This window comes from Psammomys obesus, unplaced genomic scaffold (assembly GCF_907164565.1).
Source record: "Psammomys obesus unplaced genomic scaffold, mPsaObe1.curated_primary_1811, whole genome shotgun sequence".
Taxonomy (NCBI): Eukaryota; Metazoa; Chordata; class Mammalia; order Rodentia; family Muridae; genus Psammomys; species Psammomys obesus.
In genome coordinates this window covers 17,587,206-17,610,120 of record NW_026587216.1, presented here as the reverse complement: position 1 = coordinate 17,610,120, position 22,915 = coordinate 17,587,206, and the positions used below count along the sequence as shown (strand labels likewise).

At 43.8% G+C, this 22,915-nt stretch overlaps 1 protein-coding gene across 2 annotated transcripts in view; it reads right to left on the bottom strand.

The window, feature by feature from the left end:
* Pag1 (phosphoprotein membrane anchor with glycosphingolipid microdomains 1) overlaps nt 1-22,915 on the bottom strand; it is a 136,225-nt gene that overhangs the window by 73,022 nt on the left and 40,288 nt on the right. For both annotated transcript variants that reach the window (XM_055603214.1, XM_055603215.1), the window contains one exon: nt 11,135-11,192. The gene's annotated coding sequence lies outside the window, so the exon portion shown is untranslated. The remainder of the gene's footprint in view (nt 1-11,134; nt 11,193-22,915) is intronic.

The following is a 22,915-nucleotide window of genomic DNA, read 5'->3' as shown; positions in this document are numbered from 1 at the left end:
CACAGCAAGTTCCAGGGCATCCAGGACTACATATATAGACCAGGTCTCAAACAAAACACCCCCTCCCCCCCAACTGCCAATGGCTGGGGTGTAGCTCAGTGGTAGAGTACTTGCCTAGTATGTTTGAGGCCTTTAAGCTCAGCTGGCAGTACTGTAAAGAGAAATAAATAAACAAACATTTTCTAGAAGACCACTGGATGGTACTGTGGATGCAAGCTCCTATTTCCTAAAAGACACAAACCTGACTGTGTGATCTGGTAGTAAGTTTCGGTGTGCCACCTGGCAGCTTAGATGGGAGGCCCTCCAGGGTCACCAGCTTAAAAACAGTGACACAGTGACAGACAGCAGCAGCTGCTACCACTACGGGAAGCAGCTGAGAAAAGGGCATTGAATCTATGTGTTATCCACAAACACTTGCTATTTCCTTTAAGCATCTCAGCAGTTCTGAAGCCTGATGGTGGGCGGCATCTTTCCCTGCATTATATATAAAATCATTCTTAATTTGACAGTAATTGAGCTATACTTTTTCTTTACATGTCTGATTAAAATATAGCTAAGAAAGTCTAGAGATGATTAAAACTTCAAGGAATATTTGGGGAAGTTTATAGCTGTATTATATTATCCCTAACCAAAGGAAAATATTAATCTTTAAGATCATTGTTCGGCACGTGAACCTGTTATTCTTGAGATTATTTTGTGTTACACAAAGATTAATGTCTTTGCTGGAAAAATGAGAATTAATTTATAGTCTCAGATCTACATGTGAGTACTGTCAACATCTCTCCTGTTCTCAGGAAACAAAGCCAACTCCTGCCTAAGTTTCAAATAGAGACTGAAATTAAGGCACTATGAAAATATTTGCTGGATAAAACAAACACCAAGATCGAATCTGCTAAGGCACTGAGTGGATATTAATTACCCACTAATCCTTTTGTGTTTCAAGATTACTTGTATGCCATTCCTCTGTGCTCTGTACCAGTTATCAGAGAACAATTTAAATTCATGAAAGAGTAAGCAGAGCTAATAACATCATGAGCTTTACAATAATATTCAAGTAATACTGATGAGGATCAAAATGCATTTATTATCTGACTGTGCCCTTTGGAGGAACGAGACAAATAATAATGTCACATTAAGGGTTTTTTTTTTAAATTATGTTAAGGGTTTTAACTATTTATCTTCAGTCAAGGAGGCCTTGGCTGATTCCATTACAAGGCATTTAATAAATGGTTATAAGGTATAAACTTGATCAACTGGATAGTCATGTTTTCCCAATATGTTCAAGTAAAGAAACTATAGAGTTACAAATAATCTGACCTACTATTTCCAAATTCTTACTTGAGAAACTTACTATAACTCCTCAATGGACTTATCTCTTGCAGCAGAGATGTACCAATAGCTAGTATCTGGTATGCTTTTTGGAGAGTAGTTTCTGGGCTGTGGTCTGAGCACACTGGAACTGAAAGTACCGGCTCAGTAAAAGTCCAGGCAATGTCCTCAAGCAGATTATGCATTTAGGATAACCAACAGACAGGTACTCCTAACAGATTGGTCACAAGTAGTGAAAAGAAAGGTGGCTTGCTGACATACAGTAGTGTCCTTGACAGGGATAGCAAACGCAGGAGGAACTGCTTTCCGGTGGAAAATGAACACAAGTCATTCAGTAGATGTCAACTTTAAGCGGGACACGGGGTACGGAGGTAGAGGAATGTGATGGGTAGCTAAAATTTAAGGACCAGAATCTCAGGGGAGAGATTAAAACATTCAGCGAGACCAGGAAACACATTGATTTTCTGTAAAATGCTATGGCATAAATATTTCAGGCATTAGAGGCCACCCATTCCCTCACAACTCCAACTCGGCCACTGCAGCACAAGGGTCGTCATCAAAACAGCTGACGGAAGAGGACACTGCTGTTCCAATAAGGTTTTATCTACAGATAACAAGTTTAAAATGTATTACTGGCAACCTCGAGTCACATGGCAAATAAAATATCTGGGAATGGATAGGATCACCTACAGAGAACATATGTAAAACAGCTTTGTCTGTGATGGGATCTGAAAATGCAGTTCTGAAATTCTATTCAGTTAATATGGACGTCTCCTGTGTGCACGGTTTATAGCAAGACTCACTGAAAGCCCCAGGCTCTGGGTCATACTGTGTGTGAAATGGGGCAAGCTAATTAACCTCTGAGCTCAATTGCTTTGACTTCAAATAATGATGATTACAGCTAAGAGTGGGCCAAAGAATATATTAACAGCAAGCTTCAGAATTAGGTGCTGCTAGCATCTCTTCCTCTTATGAACTGGGATGCAGAGGCAGACAGGGTGCTAAGAAGCATGGTCAGATGATACAGCTAGTCGGTGGTGGAGAAGCAGCACAGCCTGACCAGTTGGTTCTAAAGCCCCTTGCCAGTGACCACACTCACACCCCAAAGGTCACATGAGTGCTGGGTGAGAGCGAGGAACCTTTCACTGCTGTGGGCAGAAAGGACACTGAGTGCCACTGTCATAGCATCTGGAGAAGAGGACCAAGACAAGGTCAATCTTGTCCAAGACACTCTCCCCACTGGGTTTGTAACAGAGCTTTAAAAGGGTTCAGACCAACTCCACTGATTTCTTCTAGGCTGCTTTTCCCCTCAAGGAGGAAGGACAGAAGGCAGCAGTGGCTCTCTATATGTTTGCTGGCTTCATGCTCGTTTTTACTGTCTGTTCTAGCCAAGCTTGGGCACTGTGCTAAGAAAGTTATGTTTTAACAAGCTTCCAGACATGGTAGAATTAGGAAAATAAAAAGAACAGAAGAGGGGTTCTACAATGATGGTTTCGTTGTTGTTGTTGTTGTTAAGCAACTACTGTTAATCCACTCAGGTCCAGCCTGACCCATTCCTCCTCTGCAGAGCTTTTCAAGTTCTTTCTGGCTCCCCCAGCCTCATTTCTCAAAAATTTCTCTCTCTGTACTTACTACTGGCAATATTCACTTTCACCGCTCCTTCAGTGAGAGAAGGGGTCACTTGATCGGTGGGACTGAAATCATTTTTACTGTTTTGCTTTCCTTGTGGAAGAACAAGGTCTAGTACACAAGAGAACCATTAACTACTAATAAACAAAGAAATAAAGAATTAACATTGTAAGTAAAAGTAAGGATCTCACGGCGATGCCAGTTTCCCAAACATTTTTTTGAAAAGTTTAACAATCACATGAAACATACCTATTATGTTTAAACCCATCAATTACTGCTAAACGGAGTTAAAGCCAGGTTTTAATTTTTCTAAAAGATTCCGAATGCTGGCATGAATTAACTCTGCTCAGAAAATGGATTACGTATTTATATCTCAAGACACCAAGGACATCACAGCTCAAGAAACTACAATGTTTTTTAAGGGGCAAACAGTATGTTTAAAAATCAGCCTATATTCATGAGTATTCTGCAAAATTATATAGCTGTTCACTTTGTAATTGTCAGGATCATGGTAGGAGGGCTTGATAGATGTTTCTGTCTGACTGAAAGCATGGCAGTGTGGTATACAATTAAGGTCTTTATTGAACGCTATATTAACCTCAGAGGTTGCAACATCAAGATTTTTCAGTGTAGAAATTAAGTTTAGCCACTGGCTGGAAGATGTAAGTCAGGGTCCTATATAAATGGGACCTAAATAGAATGGGTCCTATGTAAGTGGCTAGGCCCAGGAAGATCCGAAAAGCACCTGCAATTTTATGTAAAACCTCCTTTGTGCATGTCTTTCTTCAGAAGATAGTCTAAAGCTGTCATCAATTCTAGCCTACTGCCGCCAAAGCAGAGCCAAGCCTGGCAATCAGGACTCCCCCAACACATTTGTGTGGCTTTGAAGGCCAAGGTGGGGGCTGAGAAGGTGGCCCAATCAATAAAATGTATTGGGATGTTGGGTCATCTCTCCTGGAGGTCAGGCTGTGTGGTTTCTTCTACACTAGTAGACTCAGGCCCATAGGAGCCCATTGTCTCCCCTTTTGTACATCAATAAGGGGTTCTGGGACAGCTTTCCTCCCAAAGGGATAGGTAGGCTCATCAAGAAGGTCTGTGCCATGAGAACAGGATCATGGGAATCAGCTTGAGCTGCTGACAGTGGGAGGAGCAGCTGTTACTCCTGCTCACCAGACATTCCTGCTCGCTAAGCTCTCAGTTCACAGAAGAAGCTTCTGAGAGCACCCCTGCTGAACCCCAAGACACTGAAAGCAAATAGGGAACTCTGCTTCACTAGGAGGAGGTAGCTTTACAAAGATGAAGTAGAAACATTAGTTTAAAGGACATCCAGAGAAGGCTGCCTGGTTGCCTGGGAGAGGTGGGACCAGGAAGAGAAAGCAAACACAAAAGGGGAGAGAGATAAAACCTTTATGAAAAATTCCCAGATCTGGACAGGTCTTCCCTTGGGTTGTCCATGGTCTGGCTTGAGCTCCAGTCATTCTCCATCTAAACACTGTGCCACTATCCTGAGATCTAACTCTTAGGGGTGAAAATTTCCTCTAAGTTTAGTCAGATGAAGGCGGAGGAGGCTCAAAGGAGAGAGGGTCTTACAAATACAGACCCATCCTTATGAGGCTTCCATGCTTATGGAATCGGGTAGGTATTGCTCTGTCCACCCCTGCACTGGCTGCAGAGGAACCACTGGGCACAATAGAACATCAGAATAACCTTTTTTTTTTTTTTTTTGGTTGTTTGTGGTGGTGTCTGCAGAGGTCACTGAGGCACACAGAAAAGGAAAGTCTCTTCTACACTTAAGTGATGCATCGAAAGTACCAGAAACTACACTTCATCCCAAAAATACAGAGTTCAACATCATACGAGGTTAGAAATTTGGGTGTGATGGCCATTTTAATGTGACACATGCTACCCTACTGTTTCCTGGGCTGATCTGTGGGGTGAAACAGGCCTGAGGAGTGAAGGAGCCTGCTAACAGAGGCAAGCCTAGGGCTGAGGAGAATAACCTCCTAGTTTACTCCCTAGAGAAGTTTAGAATTAAACTAATTTTAAAAAGAGCAAATGACCAGAATTAAATAATATAATTCTGTTGACGAATATTACACTTAGCTAAAGCTCGGTGCTGTAGGAAACAGCAACCGATCCTCAACACGATGGTGAGACTCCTAACAGCTTTCCTTTCGCCTTTCCACGGGTCACCCCTGGAGTGCCTTCTCACTGTGGCACTCAAATCAGCCAGAGACCTCCGAAATCTGCCGTGAGAATCTTCCCTTGTTCTCCCGGTGACATGTCCGTGCATACACTAGATAGCAGTGCACTTGGAGCTCAAGGCGAGCAACTCTAGAATACTCACAGGCTACTTGTGTCCAAGCTCACTGTCCAAGGCTGAGGCACGAAAAAAGCCAATGTGACAGGTAGAGCACAGCTAGCTACTCACATGAACTGAGATCCAAAGGGACAGTAACTCAGGCTTCATCTAACCCTCAGGCAAAGGGCTGGGGCTCTAGGCCCAGCAGGACACCTGGTTGCTCTCAGGGTGTGAGGTTCCTGGCATCCAAACCTCCGGTGTATCTTCCTGGTGCTGTTTCTAAGGTTGCTGGGGCTGCTGGCAGCTGAGTTTCCACCTGAAAATTCTTTCTTTTAATAGAATGTCAACGATTGTTAAAACTGGAATAAGCCTTCATGAGAGAAGAATTCTCATCCATCTATCTACCCTTTTATCTCAATAATTACCTCTTAAAAAAATTGGCATGTTACTTTGAAGAGGAAAGAAGAGATAGATACAGGGAAGCCTATGGAAATCAGCTGTGTGTTTGCCAGTTTCACACTGACACTTACTGTTCTTAATCCAGCATACCAAACTATAGAATGAACATGAGCCTTAGTCCCAGAAAATCCAGGAACTTGCTGCCTTGGGTCACACAGGGCCAGCAGCAGATCAGGCCAGTGTTTACATCATCTGACTGCCTACCAATCTCTACTCTGTGAAGATAAAAGAGCTCATGGAAAACTACTGTCCGGAATGCTATGTCATGACATTCTAGCCACTGAACACATTTTTCAGCCAATAGAAAAACAACCAGTTCAGGACACAGTGAAAATTTGACATGTAGTTCTTAAAAATAAATTTAAGAGCCAAATAGCAAATTTTTATTTGATAAATACATTTATCAACAAAAGGTAAAAAACTTTTAGCATTATTGCCTTAGTTACATTTCTATTGCTATGACAAAACTCCATAACCAAGGCAACCTACAGAAGAAGGGTTTATTCTGAGCTTAGAGAAGGGAAGGTTCAGAGGGCTAGGAGTCAGTCACCATCCATGAAGGGAGCACGGGATTAAGTGGTAGGCTTGCTGGCTGCAGCAGGAGCTGAGGACTCACATCTCAAACCACGGACGGAATGCAGAGAGAGCAAGCTCAAAACGGTGCAAGGCCACCCCTGCTAACCACCCCAAACAGTGCCATCACCTGGAGACCACACATTCAAGTGCCTGAGAATATGAGGGGCATCTCATTCAGACAACCACATGAGTTACATGGTTTAGACACATGGAGAACCATTTAGATTTTAACAAGCCGACCAATACCTGAGAGTATATCAAAACAAACACATTCGTGCTGACTACCCTCGAGCACAGCAAAGCCCCTGAAGCCCCTGCACTATGAGACAGACTTACATGAAACAGGTAACAGGGCCATTGCACGTGAGCTGACAGACTTGGTGTCAACGAAGCAGCACGGCTGGCGTTGCTTCTGCCGGCTCTTGGGAACAGAGGAATGAAGTCAACCCTGTGCAGTTCTTTTCCTCTCACACACGGAAGAGCAGTGGCATGCCACTCTGGAGCTGGGTGGTTCCCTCTGCATTAGCATATTGAGTCTTGAATCTCCTAAAAGCTCTTCCTATTGAGGCTGTACTTCGGATCTACACTCCTGTAACTCCTGTCTGACATCATCTCAGCTTTATGAATAAGTAAATCTCGGCTCTAGGGAAGCACTGGACTAAGAGGAAGAATCAATAGCCACCCAGACCTGAGCGCTATGTGTGTCTGCAAGAACAATGCACCCTGTGGAGGAAGGCCAGACTTCTCCCTGCCAGCAGCCAGAGCACACGTACCTGCTGCAAGCAGTAGCTTTCCCTGCCCTCAAGCAGCGAATCTCTTCTTTTCTCTTTAAAAGTAGCTGAAGTCTCAAAAACGGAAGAAGATGGGAAAGAGAAAAAAGGATGGATGAGGACAGGGTGACATAACCTTGATTACTATGATCTGCCTTATGAGTATCTGAGGACTCACTATATGATTGTCCTGTGTGTGTGTTTCCTTCACCACAGGAGTGTTTAAAATATGTGCTTGCTTAGGAGAAACTGCAAGGAGACTATTAACCAGCTTGGCAATGTCTGAACCAAGAAACATTAAAAAAAAAAAAAATTTTCTCCTCAACCATCTGCAGCAAAAGGCATATTTTCTTATGATTTAGAACGTAATAAATATGGGGGAAGAGGGGCAAAAAAAAAGATTAATGAGACTGACTGCAAAGTACTCTGTCGACTGCTAGGCCGCTGATAGCTAATTTACTGATTTAGATTCCTGGCCAACCCTTTCTTGCTGCTTCTGGATGCTTTTCAAGATACAGGCAGGTTGCTATTAAAATGAACTGCTCTCAGAAGGAAAGCTAACAGTGTAGCTGAAATTAACCTCATGCTTCGGAGCCAAAGGCCAAACTTCAGAGAAAAGCTGGCAAGAGCCATCATTCCCTCGGCGCTGCCATGTCCTCACAAGCAAAGCAGTGGGAGCAGTTGTTGGAAGTTCTGTGGTGCCCTGCAGTAACCCTTGACTACAAAGCCACTTTAGAAGGTCTAGGCTCTTGCCTACAATTAGTATGAATTAAAAATGAATCCCATTATTTCTCCCTAGCTCCTCAAATATGAGGCTTATCACTGTGTTAACTGTGGCTTCTCATGAAATGACATCAGTCTTGCTTTGGATTGAGGGTCCAAACCTCCCTGGGAAGTACTGACTCTGTCTTCTCGGAGCTGGGGAACAGGAAACACACCTGAATAGGTGAAGCACACTTCCAAAGCATGGGCAGATTGAAACCTAAAAATGGGTTGGGGCAGTTTAAATGTTTACTCCCAAATTAAATGTCATGGAAGAGGCCACCATCATCAAAAGAGGTGCTAAAGATGCAGGGGGAACCTACTTCCCGGGTGGAAATGGTACCCGATTTCAAGTTCAGAAAGGATTCAGCCAATACATTAGCATTGTCATCAGCAAAAGAGCCAAAGAGATTTTGGATAGGTTTTGGTGGTACTTCCTTAAAACACAAAAAGCAAAAGGGGAAAACAAAGCTATGTTGTTGGGAAAAAAAGATGCTTATGTGAGGTCAGAAAAAAAGAACAGCTTGAGGTCAATATCTTTTTTACGAATGTTTTTTCTTTGTTAGTGTTGGAAATGCTTTCATCCAAAGAAGCTTGAATGTTCCTGACAGTTATTAGGTGTTGTAGGTACAAAGATAGGATCAGAACTGGGCCTTCACGCTCAGCATCTACAGGAAGGTCAGATACAGGTGAATAACCACAACAGATACAGCTAAGGAAGTGTATAGATCCTGTGGTACCTAGAGGATCAGGGAGAGCTTCTCAGAGGAGATGGAAATTGACGTGAGTCTTGACAGCTGCTCTAGAATTAGGAGAAATGAGAGGCCACAGCATCCTCAGAAGTGAGACAGTGTGCACAGAGAACAACACGCTTGTGTAAAGAGGCATGGTATCCTAGAATATCCCCAGATCCAGCCGTGGAGCTGTGCATGGTGGCGCACGTCTTTAATCCCTGCACTCGAGGCAGAGGCAGTTGGATCTCTTAGTTCGAGGCCAGCCTGGTCAACAAAGTGAGTTTCAGGACAGCCAGGGCTATAGAGAAACCCTGTCTTGAAAAGCCAAAAAGAAAGAAATCCAGCCCCATGGAGCAGGGAGCATGCTAGCAGGGTGCCCAGGACTAGGCCACAGGGCTCTAGAGCCAGCTGTCTAGCTCAGTTTTTCAGGTTACAAAGGCACAGAGGTCACCGTGTGGGCGTCATGAGCAGAGTCCTCGGTGGAAAGGAGCTACAGAGGTTGATTGCAGGTCCTAGCTACACATAAGTGCATAAGTGCATATGTGAAGGCCAGGAGCAAAGCAGCGACTGGAGCCAGCAGAGGAGACAGAAAGACACAGAGAATATTAACGACAGCAAATATGTGACCCACTAAGCATCGGTTCCTGAAACTTCTTCATTATTATCTTAAATCCAGAATCTGGTGTGGACTGAATACGGAGGAGGCCATGCCAGGGCAGAGATTCCTGCCTTGAGTAGTTGGGTCAACAGGGACGCCATTAATTGTAGTATTGATTCCAGGAGAAGCAATCAGCTGCAAGCAGAAGAGGGTGCCAAGTGGGGGAGGCCATTTTCACTGTGTACCTGGTCATTCGGGGGAGCTGCTTAGAATACACATGGATAGAGATTATCAGAGGACCGGGGACAGAGATTTGATACAACAGAGAGCAAACCGAAAATTCACATTAATTTAGAAGGAATATCAGATGACAAACAGAAAAGGATCTTCAACGTAGAGCTTAAGAGTCGGGCCATGGACACAAAGGGAGCGGGCAGTGCTCTGCAGACACTAGGGGCCTGTGAGTGCACTACAGACGCAGCTGATGCCTATTGCAAAGGGCACGCTTTCCCCATTAAATCCTAACGGTCCCCTGACTGGAGAATGTTCTGCACTTCAGGTCACCACTAAGTGCGTAAGGCAAGTTGCCCGAGCGGAAACAGAGTGCCTTAGAGAAGTATTTAATCCCGGAATCAGGATTCTTGTCAAATGTTGGAAGATCAGAGGGAGGCATTTGTGGAGCGCAGAAAATCAAAGCTCTCACGGCAGATTCTTTAGCCTCAGTCAGCTGAAAGGAAGCAACTGCTTCTACGATCTGTCGATCTGTCGTTACCCTGGGAATGACCCAGCTTCTCCTAACAGCAAAGGCTTAACTCAGAATTTCTCAACAAGCATCAAAAAAGATTTAATTGAGAGACAGTGGGTTGTTTTTACCAAGTTCATTCTGGGAGAGATTGGGAAAATCCAGACCAGATGGATCCTGGCCTGTGGAGCACAGAGGAAATGGATAATGGTGTGTAATGGGATCAGGTCAGGGAGGCCAGGACACTTGAGATTTTCGCATCTTTTAAATGGGGTGGAAATGACACTTCAATGTCCAGGACTCATTTTAAAAAGTGATAATCTTGTAGTAATCTAATTGCTAAAATCAGAGGAGGACTTTGTGCTGATGTGTCATTTGCTCACGGAGTCGACTCTGGATTTGCTTCTGTTCACAGGCTGGCCCAAGCGCAGCTCACTCAGGGATTTCGGATGGAGTGGCTTTCAGTCCTGACCACGGTCACAGTTCTGGTGATGGCAGTGAGGGGAGAGCTGCACCTTCAGGTCATCCTTCCACCAAGCTCAAGAGTCTGTCCAGCTAGTATTCCACCGAGGTCTCCAAAAGCAGAGTCAGGACTGAGCCTAGCACTGATGGATCATCATGGTGTAGGAACAGTCTTGGTCTTGGTTTCTCATCTTTGGATAGGAAGTGTTCCACGTGTTGGCAGCCTGGTGGGCAGCTGGTGGAGCTTTTGAGAGGCGATTGAATTATTGGTGCTGTATTCCATCAATGGATTAAGCAGTGACAGATTCACTGCAGAATGGGCCCTGTAGAAGGTGGGGCGCGGAGTACATGGACCACTAGGGATGGCCCTGGAGCGTGTATCTTGTCCTTACACACTTCCTCTCTGGCTCTCTGCTTCCTGACAGCTAGGAGGGAGCAGCCTGGCTCACCATGCCCTTCAGTTAGCCTCACTGTGGGCCTAAAAGTAATGAAGCTCCTGACTCAAGTGTGACCCAAAACAGACCTTTCTTCTGTTTCTCCTGGGATGTGTTAGAGCACACAGAATGGACTGGCAGTGGCAGTCTCTGTGGCGAAGCATTCGTGCTGTGATGCCGAAGGTGGGACTGGCTCACAGGTGGCTGAGCTGTGTATCTGCACATGCACAACGCAGGGTCTGCAAAGGCAGCACTGCCGGCGTAGTTATGCGAGGAGCAAGCCTGAGTGATCAGTGTTAGAGACAATTACGTAGATGAATATATACCCCAAACTCACCTCTTCCCAGCTCTGACGTTGTGTTCCACTATTGAAATCCGAGAAGGCTCAGTTTGTTCTAGAAAGAAATAAGAGGAAAATTTTTCAAAATTCTCTTATTGGACCAAAACTATAAAAACTAAAAATTAAAAAATTATCACCTTCTCTTTACTTATTAAGTATTATGCAGTAAAGAAAGAACTGATCAATAAACTTCTAACTATAGCATTTTAATACTACATAGAGAGGAGTCCTAAAAGGCAAAAGTTAAAATGTGCTCTGAAAATATCCACAGCCTGGGGCTAGAGATATGGATATGAGGTTACGAGTACTTGCTGCTCTTGCAGGAGACCTGAGTTCCGTTCTGAGCACTGACACTGTGTACCCCAACTCATAACTGTCTGCAGCTCCAGTTCCAGGTGATGAATAGAGGCCCTCTTATGACCTCCACGGGCAGCAGGCCTGCGTGTGGTACGTGTACATACATGCAGGCAAAACACCCATACACATAAAATGAAACAAACCAATCTAAATGTATGTAGTATGTAGTATTCTCTATATAAGATACTTGTACATATGTACTTATAACTATATATGTAAGCAAGTAGAAACGATGCCTCAAACACATGGTGTTTAATTATGTCTATGCCTTTTGATTCATTGCCTTGTTCCTCTGCTTCCTCACAGATTCCTATGGTACGCATGAGTTATCATTGTCATCACCATAGACCTGTGATGGGCAAAGTACCATAAATTCAAACAAAAACATCTATGTGCTGAGAGAGACACACACACAGAGGGACTCACACACAGAAAGAGATAGACAGAGAAAGAGAAAGAGAAGGAGGACTAGAAGATGGAGAGAGAGAGAAAGGATATGAAATGAAAGGGTAGACAACCATGTGCTAATTGCTAGCATGGATCTAGCTATGTTATTTTATTCCTTCAAATTGAAATATACCATATTTTAACACAGTGCCTTGTGCTTAAAAGGAAGATTTTATCACTTATGAAATTTCCTTCCTGCAAAGGGGACGTGTGATTAAAATTTGAGAAATTTATTCTCAGATCCAAAAATTCTGCTTTTGTAGGATGGTTCTTAAGTAGACTCCTTAAGTTCGTGGCATGGAGGTGAAATGCTTGGAGAGTGAGGAGAGACATAAGAGCTGGTGGAAATTGCTTAGAAGATGAACACTAAGGTAAAACAGTGCCTCTTATATGATTTTAACTTGTTTCTGCTTTGGTAAAGCTTAATAAGGAAAAGAAGGGATTATTCCTTAGAAAGAAATGATAAGGGAACCAGTGTTAGAGAGGGCCAAGAGAAAGAGTGGTGCTCACACGAGGGAGGAGATGGTCCTGCTGTGAGCTGCCCGAGTGAGACTCTGGAGATCAGAAAGGTCAGAGCTTGCCACTGTATCTTACTTCAAAGATCCCTAGCCATGTGCTCTAAAGAGCCCTCGGGATGCATGCGCTAAGAGAAAAGGGCAGTAGAAGGTGCATGGAAGCTGCCCAGCAGGAGAGGAGAGAAGGAAGCACTCACACCTGCTGCCTGTGCTTTCAGCAAGGCCCTGGGAACTCCTCTCAGCCGTCTGCCGGGGGAAACTCCCAACCCAGAACTACTCAGGGTCACAACTCAGTGATACTGTGGTTTCTGGAAGGTTTCCACACCAACCAGAAAAACCATCATCTTAAAAGGAGAGGGAATCTCCAGCACTGAAGATGGCGCCAGAAACAAGACCTTGGGAAAGCTGCCTGTGCAAAGTGGAGACAGCCCAGAGAGGCTGCCAGCTGACTGTGAGCAGACCCTCCCACCCAGCCTGCCTCTTCCCCACCCATCTCCCTCACTTACTCTGCCCAGTCCATTGCCTCCTCACAGGTCCTGTCACAGGGGGCTGAAAACACATCCCAGAAGATACACAACAACTTAATTCTGTATGTCCAGGTCTCATTCAAGAAAAGCACTGAACAGGTACACGCAATTTCATAAAACAAACATGACTATGTGTAAAGTCACAGATTAACCCAATATAGGAATTGTGAGAGAATTCAATACCCTACTGCCACTGATTAAAAAAAGAAAGAAACATTGGAGTTAAAGAAAGACATAGGTCAAATGGTCCTAACAAGATACACTTACAAGACATTCCACGCAAATGCTAAAGGATTCAGTTTTCTCAGCACATGCAACTTTCTTCAAAACAAGCCACATTTTAGGACACAAAGCAATCCTTAACAATTATAGGAAAATTGAAATAGCATTCTGTATTCCATCTTACCACAACAGAATGGAACAAGATATCAGCAGTAAGAAAAACTACAGAAAACACACAAACTGACGAGGACCAGACAATACACTATTGAATAAAGAATGAGTCACTGAAGAAATAAAGAAGGAAATAAAAAATTCTCTAGAATTTGAGTGAATACCGTATCTGTGGGACACAATGGAGGCAGTTCTAAGTACTGCACTACGTGCCTACCTCAAAAATTTTGAGAGGTCTAAATGAACAAGACTGAGGCACCTTCAGGCCTTGAAAAACCAAGAATCACCCAAGCCCAAAGCAGTAGATGGGAAGAAGTAATTAAGATCAGGATAGAAATTATTGAAATAGAGACAGATAGAAAGCAATACCAAGAATCAATGGAATGAAGAGTTGGTTCTTTAAGTAGATAAACAAGATTGACAGCCAAATTAACTAAAAGAGGCTATCCAAAAGCAATAAAATTAGAAATGAAAAGGGAGACACTACTAGAGATATCAATGAAATTCAGAAACCGTAGGCTTTTTATAAAAACCTGTATTACACTACATTGGAAATTTTAGAAAAAATTGAATTTTTAGATACATATGGTTTACCAAAATTAAACCAAGGTGAACTAATTTAAATAGTTCTATAGCCAACAATAAGACTGAAGCCGTGATAGGAAGATTCCTAACTAAAAAAAATAGCCCAGGAATATATGGAGACACAGTAGAATTCTACCAGAACTTCATGACTATTCAAATCATTCCCTGTGGAGGAATATCTCAGAATATGGCTACTCTGGCAAGAGATCACATCCAAAGACCTTCTAGGTCTGTGTGATCTGGCTGGAATACAGACACATCCTTGGTAGGCACTTTAATTCCAAACAATAAAAGATATAGTTGGAATACAAATATGCCCTTAGCACACACCTTTTCCCCCCTAAGATTTATTATTACTGTTGTTTACAATTTATTCATTTTGTATGTCAGTTGTAGCCCTCTCCCTCATCTCCTCCCGGTCCCACCCCCTTCCCTCTTCCTCCCCTATCACTCTTCCTTAGTCCACTACTAAGGGAAGTCCTCCTCCCCTACTGTCTGACCCTAGCATATCAGGTTCCATCAGGACTGTCTGCATCCTCTTCCTTTGTGGGCTGGCTAGGTTACCCCACCAGGGAGAACCTGATCAAGGAGCAGGCAACTGAGTTCATGTCAGAGACTGTATCTTCTCCGCTTACTAGGTAACCCACATGGAGACTGAGCAACCTATGGGCTACATCTGAGCAGGGGATCTAGGTCCTCTTTATGCATGGTTTTTGGTTGACGCATCAGTCTCTGCAGTGCCCCCTGAGCCCTGCTTTTTTTTTTTTTTTTGGCTTTGTTGGTCTCCTTGTGTGGCTCCTATCCCCTCTAGGTCCTTTTATATCCCCCTTTTTCCACAAGACTCCCTGCTCTGTCCAAAGTTTGGCTCTGAGTTTCTGCATCTTTTTTGATCCCCTGCTGAGTGGAGTCTTTTAGAGGACATCTGTGGTAGGCTCTCTTTAGTCTCAAACAATGAAAGTAAGGTTACTCTGTAGAAGGAAGCAGCCATGTTTGAAAGTGACCTCTAATTAAGGGACAGACAAAGTGATGAGTCAGAGAAAGATTTGACAAAATGAGTCAGAAATAGAGATGCCCAATTCTCAGGAGAACAGCACAGGAAACAGAGGTTACTTAAGAACAGTGCAGGGAGAAGGGGAAGTAGGAGAAGAGGAATAGTGTGTCTGTGCCATTTTTTACCAGGACAGTTTTACAGACACAAGTTGCAGGGAGAACAAGCCAAAGAATGAGAAGGTGCCTGAAGATTAGAATATATTGCCAGAGTTAGTTTGAGGCCAAGCAGGACAATTTAGTCAGAAGCAAAGAGAGAAGCCAGATTGAATCAGTCAGCTTGAAGAGGAGTTTAGGCAAGAACAGCCGAGTTGAACCAGCTATCAAGAGTTTAGAAAGAGCTAGAAAGGGCGAGTTTATTCAACAAGGAAGTCTTAGAGTCTGAAACATTCTAGACCTAGCACACAGACTAGGCTGTAAGCTGAATCCTTCAAGGTTCAGGTTTGCAAAAGATTAGACTGCATGGAGGGTAGAAGCTTCCAGGCCTAAGCAAACGGATATTTAGAACAGACAAAGAAATGCTCTGGGCTTCGCCCAAGCTCTGTATTTGCACAGTTTGGGGATGGCTCTCATCTCATACCCCTTTCTTAGGAAATAAAAATGACATTTACAATTCCCCAGAACATGAAAGTAAAGAATGCTTTCAAACTCTTTTTAGAAAGATACTAAACATCAGACAAAGACAACAAAAAAGAAAATTCCAGACAGATCTCCCTGGTGGACATAGATGTAAAAATTTCCAATAAAACACTGGCAAACACCAAAAAGATCATTCATCATGATCAAACAGGCTTTATTACAGGAATGCAGTGAGGGTTTAACAAACATATACCAGTAAGTGTAAACCATTACTTACGCGGACTCAGAAATAGAAATCACACAATCATTTCATTAGCTGCAGAAGAAGCTTCAACAAAATCTGACATCCCTTCATGATAAAAGTCACAGTGAAACTAGGAATGGAGAAAGCCTGCTGCAACATAAAAAGGCTATCTGTCAAAAATCTATATCCAATATCATGCTAACTGGAGAAAACCCTAAGACTAGTAACAAGTCAGCACTGTCTACTTGTTTCACTTCTATTCAATAGACTTTTTGAAGTTTTACCTACAGCAATAAGACAAGAGAAGGAAATAATGGCAAGTAAACAGGAAGAGAAGTCAATGTATTCTTGTTTGTAGATGATATGATCCTACACACAGGAGACTTTAAAGACTCCACCAAAACAAAGCAACACTAAAAACACTTTCAGCAAATGGCAGTATAAAAATCAGGGTACAACAACCAGTAGCCTTTTCATGTACCAATGGCAAAAATACTGAAAAAGAACTTTAGAAAACAACCCTACTCACAATAGCTATCAAGAAAAAAGGCTTTGAAATCGATATAACAAAGACTTCTATGATGAAAATGTTGACACTGAAGAAACTGAGGAAGATTCTAGAAAATGGAAAGACTTTATATACTCATGGATTAGATGAAAAATTATTATAAAAAATATCCTCCCTACCAATAGCAACCTACTCATTTCAATGAAACCTCATTCAAAATTTCAGGAACATTCTTCACAGATATATAAACAATTAAATTTATATGGAAGCACAAAAGCCCAATATAGCTAGAGCAATTCTGAACAAAAAGAATATGGCTGGAGAGCACACCCAATTTCAGGTAATGCTGCAGAGCCGCAGTAATAAAAGGAGGATGGTACTGGCACAAAAGCAGAGACATAGATCACGGAAAAGAATAGAGGACTGGCATGTAAGCCCAATTAAAGTCAACTAATTTTAGAGAATGATGCAAAAAATATGCACTTGGGAAAAGTTAGTATATTCGAGCAGTAGTGTTAGGAAACCCAGACATCAACATGCTGTAAAAGGAACGACAGCAGGTCCCTATGGTTCATCTTACACAAAGCTCAATTCCGAACAGATCAAAGACTTCACTGTAAAACACGATTGCAGAACTGCTGGAGGAAGATGGAGGGAATATGCTTCAACACTGAGGTATAGGTTAGGATTTTCTCAACAAGACTCAAGTAGCGTGGGAAATCAAAATCAACTCTTTTACAAATGGGACCTACTGATACTGAAAAGCTTCTGTAGAGCAAAGGAAATAGAGAACTGAATAAAGCAGTAACCCACAGAATGGAAGAAATATTTTTCCCAGCTAAATATCTGACCCAAATTTAAAAACAAGCTATGGAGCTAAATAGAGAGTTCCCCAAAGAAGAAATACAGATGACTGGGAAACACTTAGGGAAAGTTCCGCATTCACAGCCCTCAGGGGAACATACATTAAAACTAGTTCAAGATTCCCTCTAATCATAAAGGATGCTAGCATGGATGGGAGGAAAGCGGACCCTTCACATACTGCTGATGGGAGTGTAAGCTAGTAGAGTCATGTTGGAAATCAGGGTGGAGGTTCCTCAAAAACTGCGAACTACCACGCGACCCACCCACACCACTCCTGGGCATGATGTTGCTCTATTCACAATAGCTAGAAAATGGAATCAGGCTACATCTGCATCAACTTACACATAGGCTATGAAAATGTGGTCCGTCTCCAGGACAGAATTTAATTCAGCTATAAAAAAAAATAAGATTGTGAAGATTTCAGGTGAACAGACGAAACTGAATTACACTAAGTGAGATAACTGAGGCCCAGAAGGACAAACATCACGTTCTCTCTTGTACGTGGAGCCTGCCTTTTAGTTTGCTGTGTCGAGTTGCCTGTACCTCCAGGAACCAGGAAACCAGAAAGGAGGCTGTGGGAAAAGTGGTACTTTAAGGGGAGCGGGGGGGTGGTGGTGGTGGTGGTGGTGGTTAGCGTATAGGTAATTGGATCCAGAAAGGGAGGCTACTGGGGGTGGGAAGGGTGGAGGATGGCGACACAGGACATGAAGGGGAAGGACTAACCCACTGACTTGGGTATGAGAAAGCTACTTGGAAACCTGTTATCATGTAACTCAATGAAAAGACCCAAGAGTTTGGATTTACCCTGCTAACGCGGCTGGCGGGTGATTTCCTGGGATCTACGTGTCCTTGACTCTCATGCCTGCATGGCAGGCCCTTTGCCCATGGAGTCATCTCCCTAGCCCCCAAACTGTTCCTCAGAGAAGCTAAACAACTAATGTAGAAACGCGGAGCTTTTAAAACACTCACATTAAGTTGGAAACTAAACATATTTATAAAGACTGACAGTTCTGGGTAGCTAACGGGCCTTTCAGCACACTGTAATCTCACCTCATTTCCTTCCACATTATTCTCAATACTCTCCTCCTCCAGTTAGAGCCCAGTGAAGGACTCATCTATACACGCTGGTGCAAAATTTATGCTCAGACAGGACTTTTCATCTTATGTCCTGCTGGCCTCAAGGCTGGATAGTGTTTTCTTTTGATGGGGCTAGGGACTAGTAACGTTTACCCCAATAGGTGAAAAGCAAAAACGTTTCATGTCTTTGACAAGTGTCCCGAGTGAGACAAAGTCAGCCCAAGTTGAGAACTGTTAGTTTCAAAGGAGGACTTCCACACTGCTTTTGCCCTGATGTCTGTGGGTGGGACCCTGAGAGAGGGCTCAGATAGAGAGGAGAGAGAGGTCAGCTGTGTGCTCTGAGCCCGACACTACTGCTCAGCTTTGAGGCCAGCGGTCTGTCTCAGGATCTGTACTTCCGGCTGAAGTAAAGCATGCTTAGCACTTTGGGGGGGGGGGGGCAATGACTTCGGACATGGTGAGGATGTACTGAAATGCAAAACTCTCTGCAGTGCACTAACAGTAAACGTGGCTACCGCTCCTGTAAACAGCAGCACCCTCTCCTTCGCCTTTAGTGGACTAAATGCCTAACTTCCTGTCCTTAAGAGCAGCTGGCAGAATGGATTCTTAAATGCAAGGTCTTGAATTTTGTGACTTAGGGCATTGCCATCTTAAAGCCTGACAGCTGTTCTCCTGACAAGAGGACCACAGGAGTCCGAGGCCAGGCCAGAATCACTAAATGCTAACCGGTTACATCTCTGTGTTGTGTCTCAAGAGAGAAGAGTCTAATGAGGTTGATTAAATCCTGACTTCAACTAGCTACCTTCCTGAGGTCATTTACTGAGGCAAGGGACAGAAAGTTTTGAATGGGGTTTAACATTGGTTATTTTTTTACTCCTAATCTTCAAAGGGCCTGGTAGGCTCAACAGTTTTTACTAAATGCAGCATTTTCATATTTGAACAAGTCCCAAAGCAGGGGTGTTCCTTAGCCCTCTCTATTTACAAAGGACAAGAGGGGCTTAAAATATACATGTTGACACATGTGTTTTCCTTATTGGTTTGTCCTGATTCTATTCTAATCTAATTCCATCTCAATAACTATTCAAATATTTTAAGTATCTCCATATGCTTGTCACTGTGGTATATGGAATTTTGATATTGATCAAAACAGACTAATTTTCCTGTCCTTATGGTGCTTGGTGGTAGAGAAGTAAGGTTATCCACCTGGCAGAGTAGCTGTGATGCTCACAGGAAAAAAAAAATCAAAGGGTTGGGGAAATCCGGGGTGAATACTACAGTGTGTGTGGGAGTTGGAGAAACTTCACTGACAGAATCCTGGCCAAGAGGCCATGACACATGCTGAGTCAGCAGAAGTCAGCTGATATGAGGAGGGGTAAGGAAGGATTTGAGGCTTGGAGACTGTACGGGTTAACTAGCAGACACAACTCACTCCGGGGAGGACATGTTCATTTGGCCCATGGTTTCCGAGGGATTTCAGCTCATCGTGGAGGGAAGGCAGGGTAGGTGTTCCTTCTTAGGAGACTGTGAGGTAAAGAGCTGTTCTCACCAGGGGATCAGGAGAAAGTAAAGAACTAAACTATGGCTAAAACCTCAAAGGCCTGTCCCCAGTGCCATTTCTACCAGCCAGGCTCCTTCCCTTAAAACTCTCCACCGCCTCGCAAAACAGTACCTGAGCTGGTAAACAAGCTCTCCACACAGGAGTCTATGGGGGACACTTAAGATTCAAGCTGTGACCAAGGGACTAGGTGGCAGTAACACGGGAGGGGGGAGGAGTGGGCTGGCAGCACACTGGCTACAGCAACAAACATGAGACCCGCCAGCTCTCTCTGGCCTAGCATTAGCTGAAGTGAGCAATGGCATCGAAAGAGGGTGAGTTTTGAAGGACTGAAGCTTTACCAGGTGAGTTTAAAGAAGAGGATGAGAAAGTTTAAACAAAGACTTGAGTCTGGACACAAGTGATTGTAACGAGACGCCATGGAACAAGCTGGAGGAGCGACAGAGAGCGAAGGGTCCCCAGGCGGTGAGCAGGGCAGGGTAAGTAAAGGTAAATAAGATGGGGGAATAACAGAGAAAGGGACTCAGGGACAAGATGGTTTAGATGCTTCCTATTCAAAATACAGTCTCTGAACCAGCGGTCTCGGCATTACTTAGGGGACGTTTAGAAATGCAGGGCTTAGATCCATAGGCTACGCATTATAATACTGGTCCAGGTGATTCAAGTGTACAGCACACTGGGAAATAACTGTCTTAATCACTGTGACATCCAAGCCAAGGTGGACGAACCTCTGTTTGCATCACCCTGTCAGATGGTGAGTGCGCAGTTTTCTAAGGTGATGCCCTTCCGGAGGCCTCCTTCTCAGAGTTGCCTCTGATGGTTGGTAGGCCTCAGCCTCGTCTTTCCCCCTTGCCTCTCCTCCCTGGCTGCAGGTGAGAGCACCCTTTGCTTCCCGAGACCACAGTCTGGGTACACGCCTCGTTCTCCTTTATCTGTCTGTAAGGGGCGGCTGGACGTGCAGTGTTCTCAAGCCTGCCTGCACGACTCTGCATGCGAGGATCTAGTAAGAGGCATTAGCGCCAAGCATGCACAACTGCCATTTACGGCTTTTCAAAAGTTTAGCTGCTTTCCAATTCAATAATCATTTATGGTTTCGTTTCTTCCATAATATCAGTAGGCTATCTTCACACACTATCGTTGAGTTTATGTGTATCAAAAAGGAAAACAACAGCTGCCTGTGGCATTACAGAATGAAAGATGAGGCTGAGCCTAATTAATGGAGGCTTTGTCTTCAGAGCAGCTTTATTCCTAATAAGCGCTGTGACATTTTATTAACCCAGACACAACCTCCTGCACAAAGACTTGCATACAAAGCAACAGAAAAACACACACGTGGAGCCTCTCATTCTTCTTTTTTTTTTTTTCTTTCTTTTTTCCCTGGGGCATGCTTTCAGGAGCTTTCACGTAGTAATCAGGTTTCTTATGGTTGCCGATTATGATCCGTTCTGAGGCTTTGAGACTTCAGACACCATGCTACATAATTCCACACGTCTGCACCTCAGACAGTGCACACAAGTACTGCACACGAGCCATGCCACATTACCCTGCAGGGAGGAGAAGTGCAGCCTTAAAGGTGAGCCGATGCAGGGTCATCAGTGGCACCTGTCAGTGGTAGGACCACGTTTCCAAACAGCGCATCCGATTTCACAGTTGCTCCCCCCACAGATGCACATCTGTACTCTGAGGGCATGTATTCCTATGTACATGTGAGCGCTACTAAATCTCACATGTGCCCACATGAATCAGGGAGGTTTAAATGGAGGATCTCTAATTTCACTATTAGTCAACATTTGGTTGGGAAACCCTCAAGTACATAGGAGCATTTTTTCGACCTATGATAATTCAGGAGTTGCTGAGTTAGGCAAAATCAATCAACGGAGACATCCTAGCGTCACTCTGCTAACCAGTGATAATACAGCTATAGCAAACTGGCTTATCACCATGGGTACCAGAATGGTGTCTCCAGCTGGTTGACTGCCTGGCCCTCAGAAGTAGATCCAGCTAGGCTGTCAGGAGACAATGCTGGCAACTGCTCCTTCTTTGATCCCTTCCTCCACCAAGGTGGCTGAGTCCTCAGGCTAGGACAGCAGATATGTAAGTGCAGAAGAAAGAGAATCAAGCCGAGCCTTCTCTGTGACTTAATGACCAAGAAGCTTTGGACTCGCTGCTTTCCTCATCTGCATGGTCCACTACCCTCTGATTCAGAAATGGCAGTGTCCATTGCTCCCCAGACTGCTTCCCAAGCGTGTGTGAGGGCGGCTGACAGTCAGAGCCCTGGGCAGGAAGCACTGAGAGTATCAGAACGAACCTGAGAGGACACACTCAGGGTTGTGACTCCAAGTCAAGCCGAGGTACCTGCACCGTCACAGGGTTAGGATTTGGGCCTGATGAAATATTTCTTTTGAAGTCAGCGAGGCCAGAATCAATCAGTCAACAACAAAAGCAGTTCAGAAACTGACCTTTCCACTCCCAGCTCTCTCTGGGAAGAGAGAACCAGAAATCTTGTTTTTATGTCAAAAATGTAGGGTAACCTTTTCAGTTTCCCTGAGATTAAAAGGGGGGGAAAGATGTATGAATACAAATATTCTCAGGCCCATCTAAATACATGCCTGTTTTATTCCAATGTACCCCATGTCTGAATGGGCATATATCACAACCTAGTATTTATTGCCGTCTCTATACATATTTCTCTGTCTTTGGCTGTCAAGTCTGGTAAGCTGGGACCAAATCTATGCAGTGCTTTCTGGCATGCATGTGGAACTGTTATGCATAATTAGACATTAAAGAGTATCTGATAGAGATAATTATGAAGAATGAGGACTGTTGATTCCACGGGAGGTACATTTGGTGAAAGCGCCCCATCTTCCCTGAAATGTGCACAGGGAACAGCAGAACTGAGTGCTGGGTCTGTGGACCAGCAGTATCAACATTGCTCAGACTCCTTGACAGGATCACAACCCTCAGGCCACAGCCTACACCTAATGAGTCAAGATCTACAACTTTACAAGAAACCCAAGTTACTTCTATGCACAGTAATGTCTAGGAAGCAGAGATCCAAGGCCCATCCAGTTCAACTGATT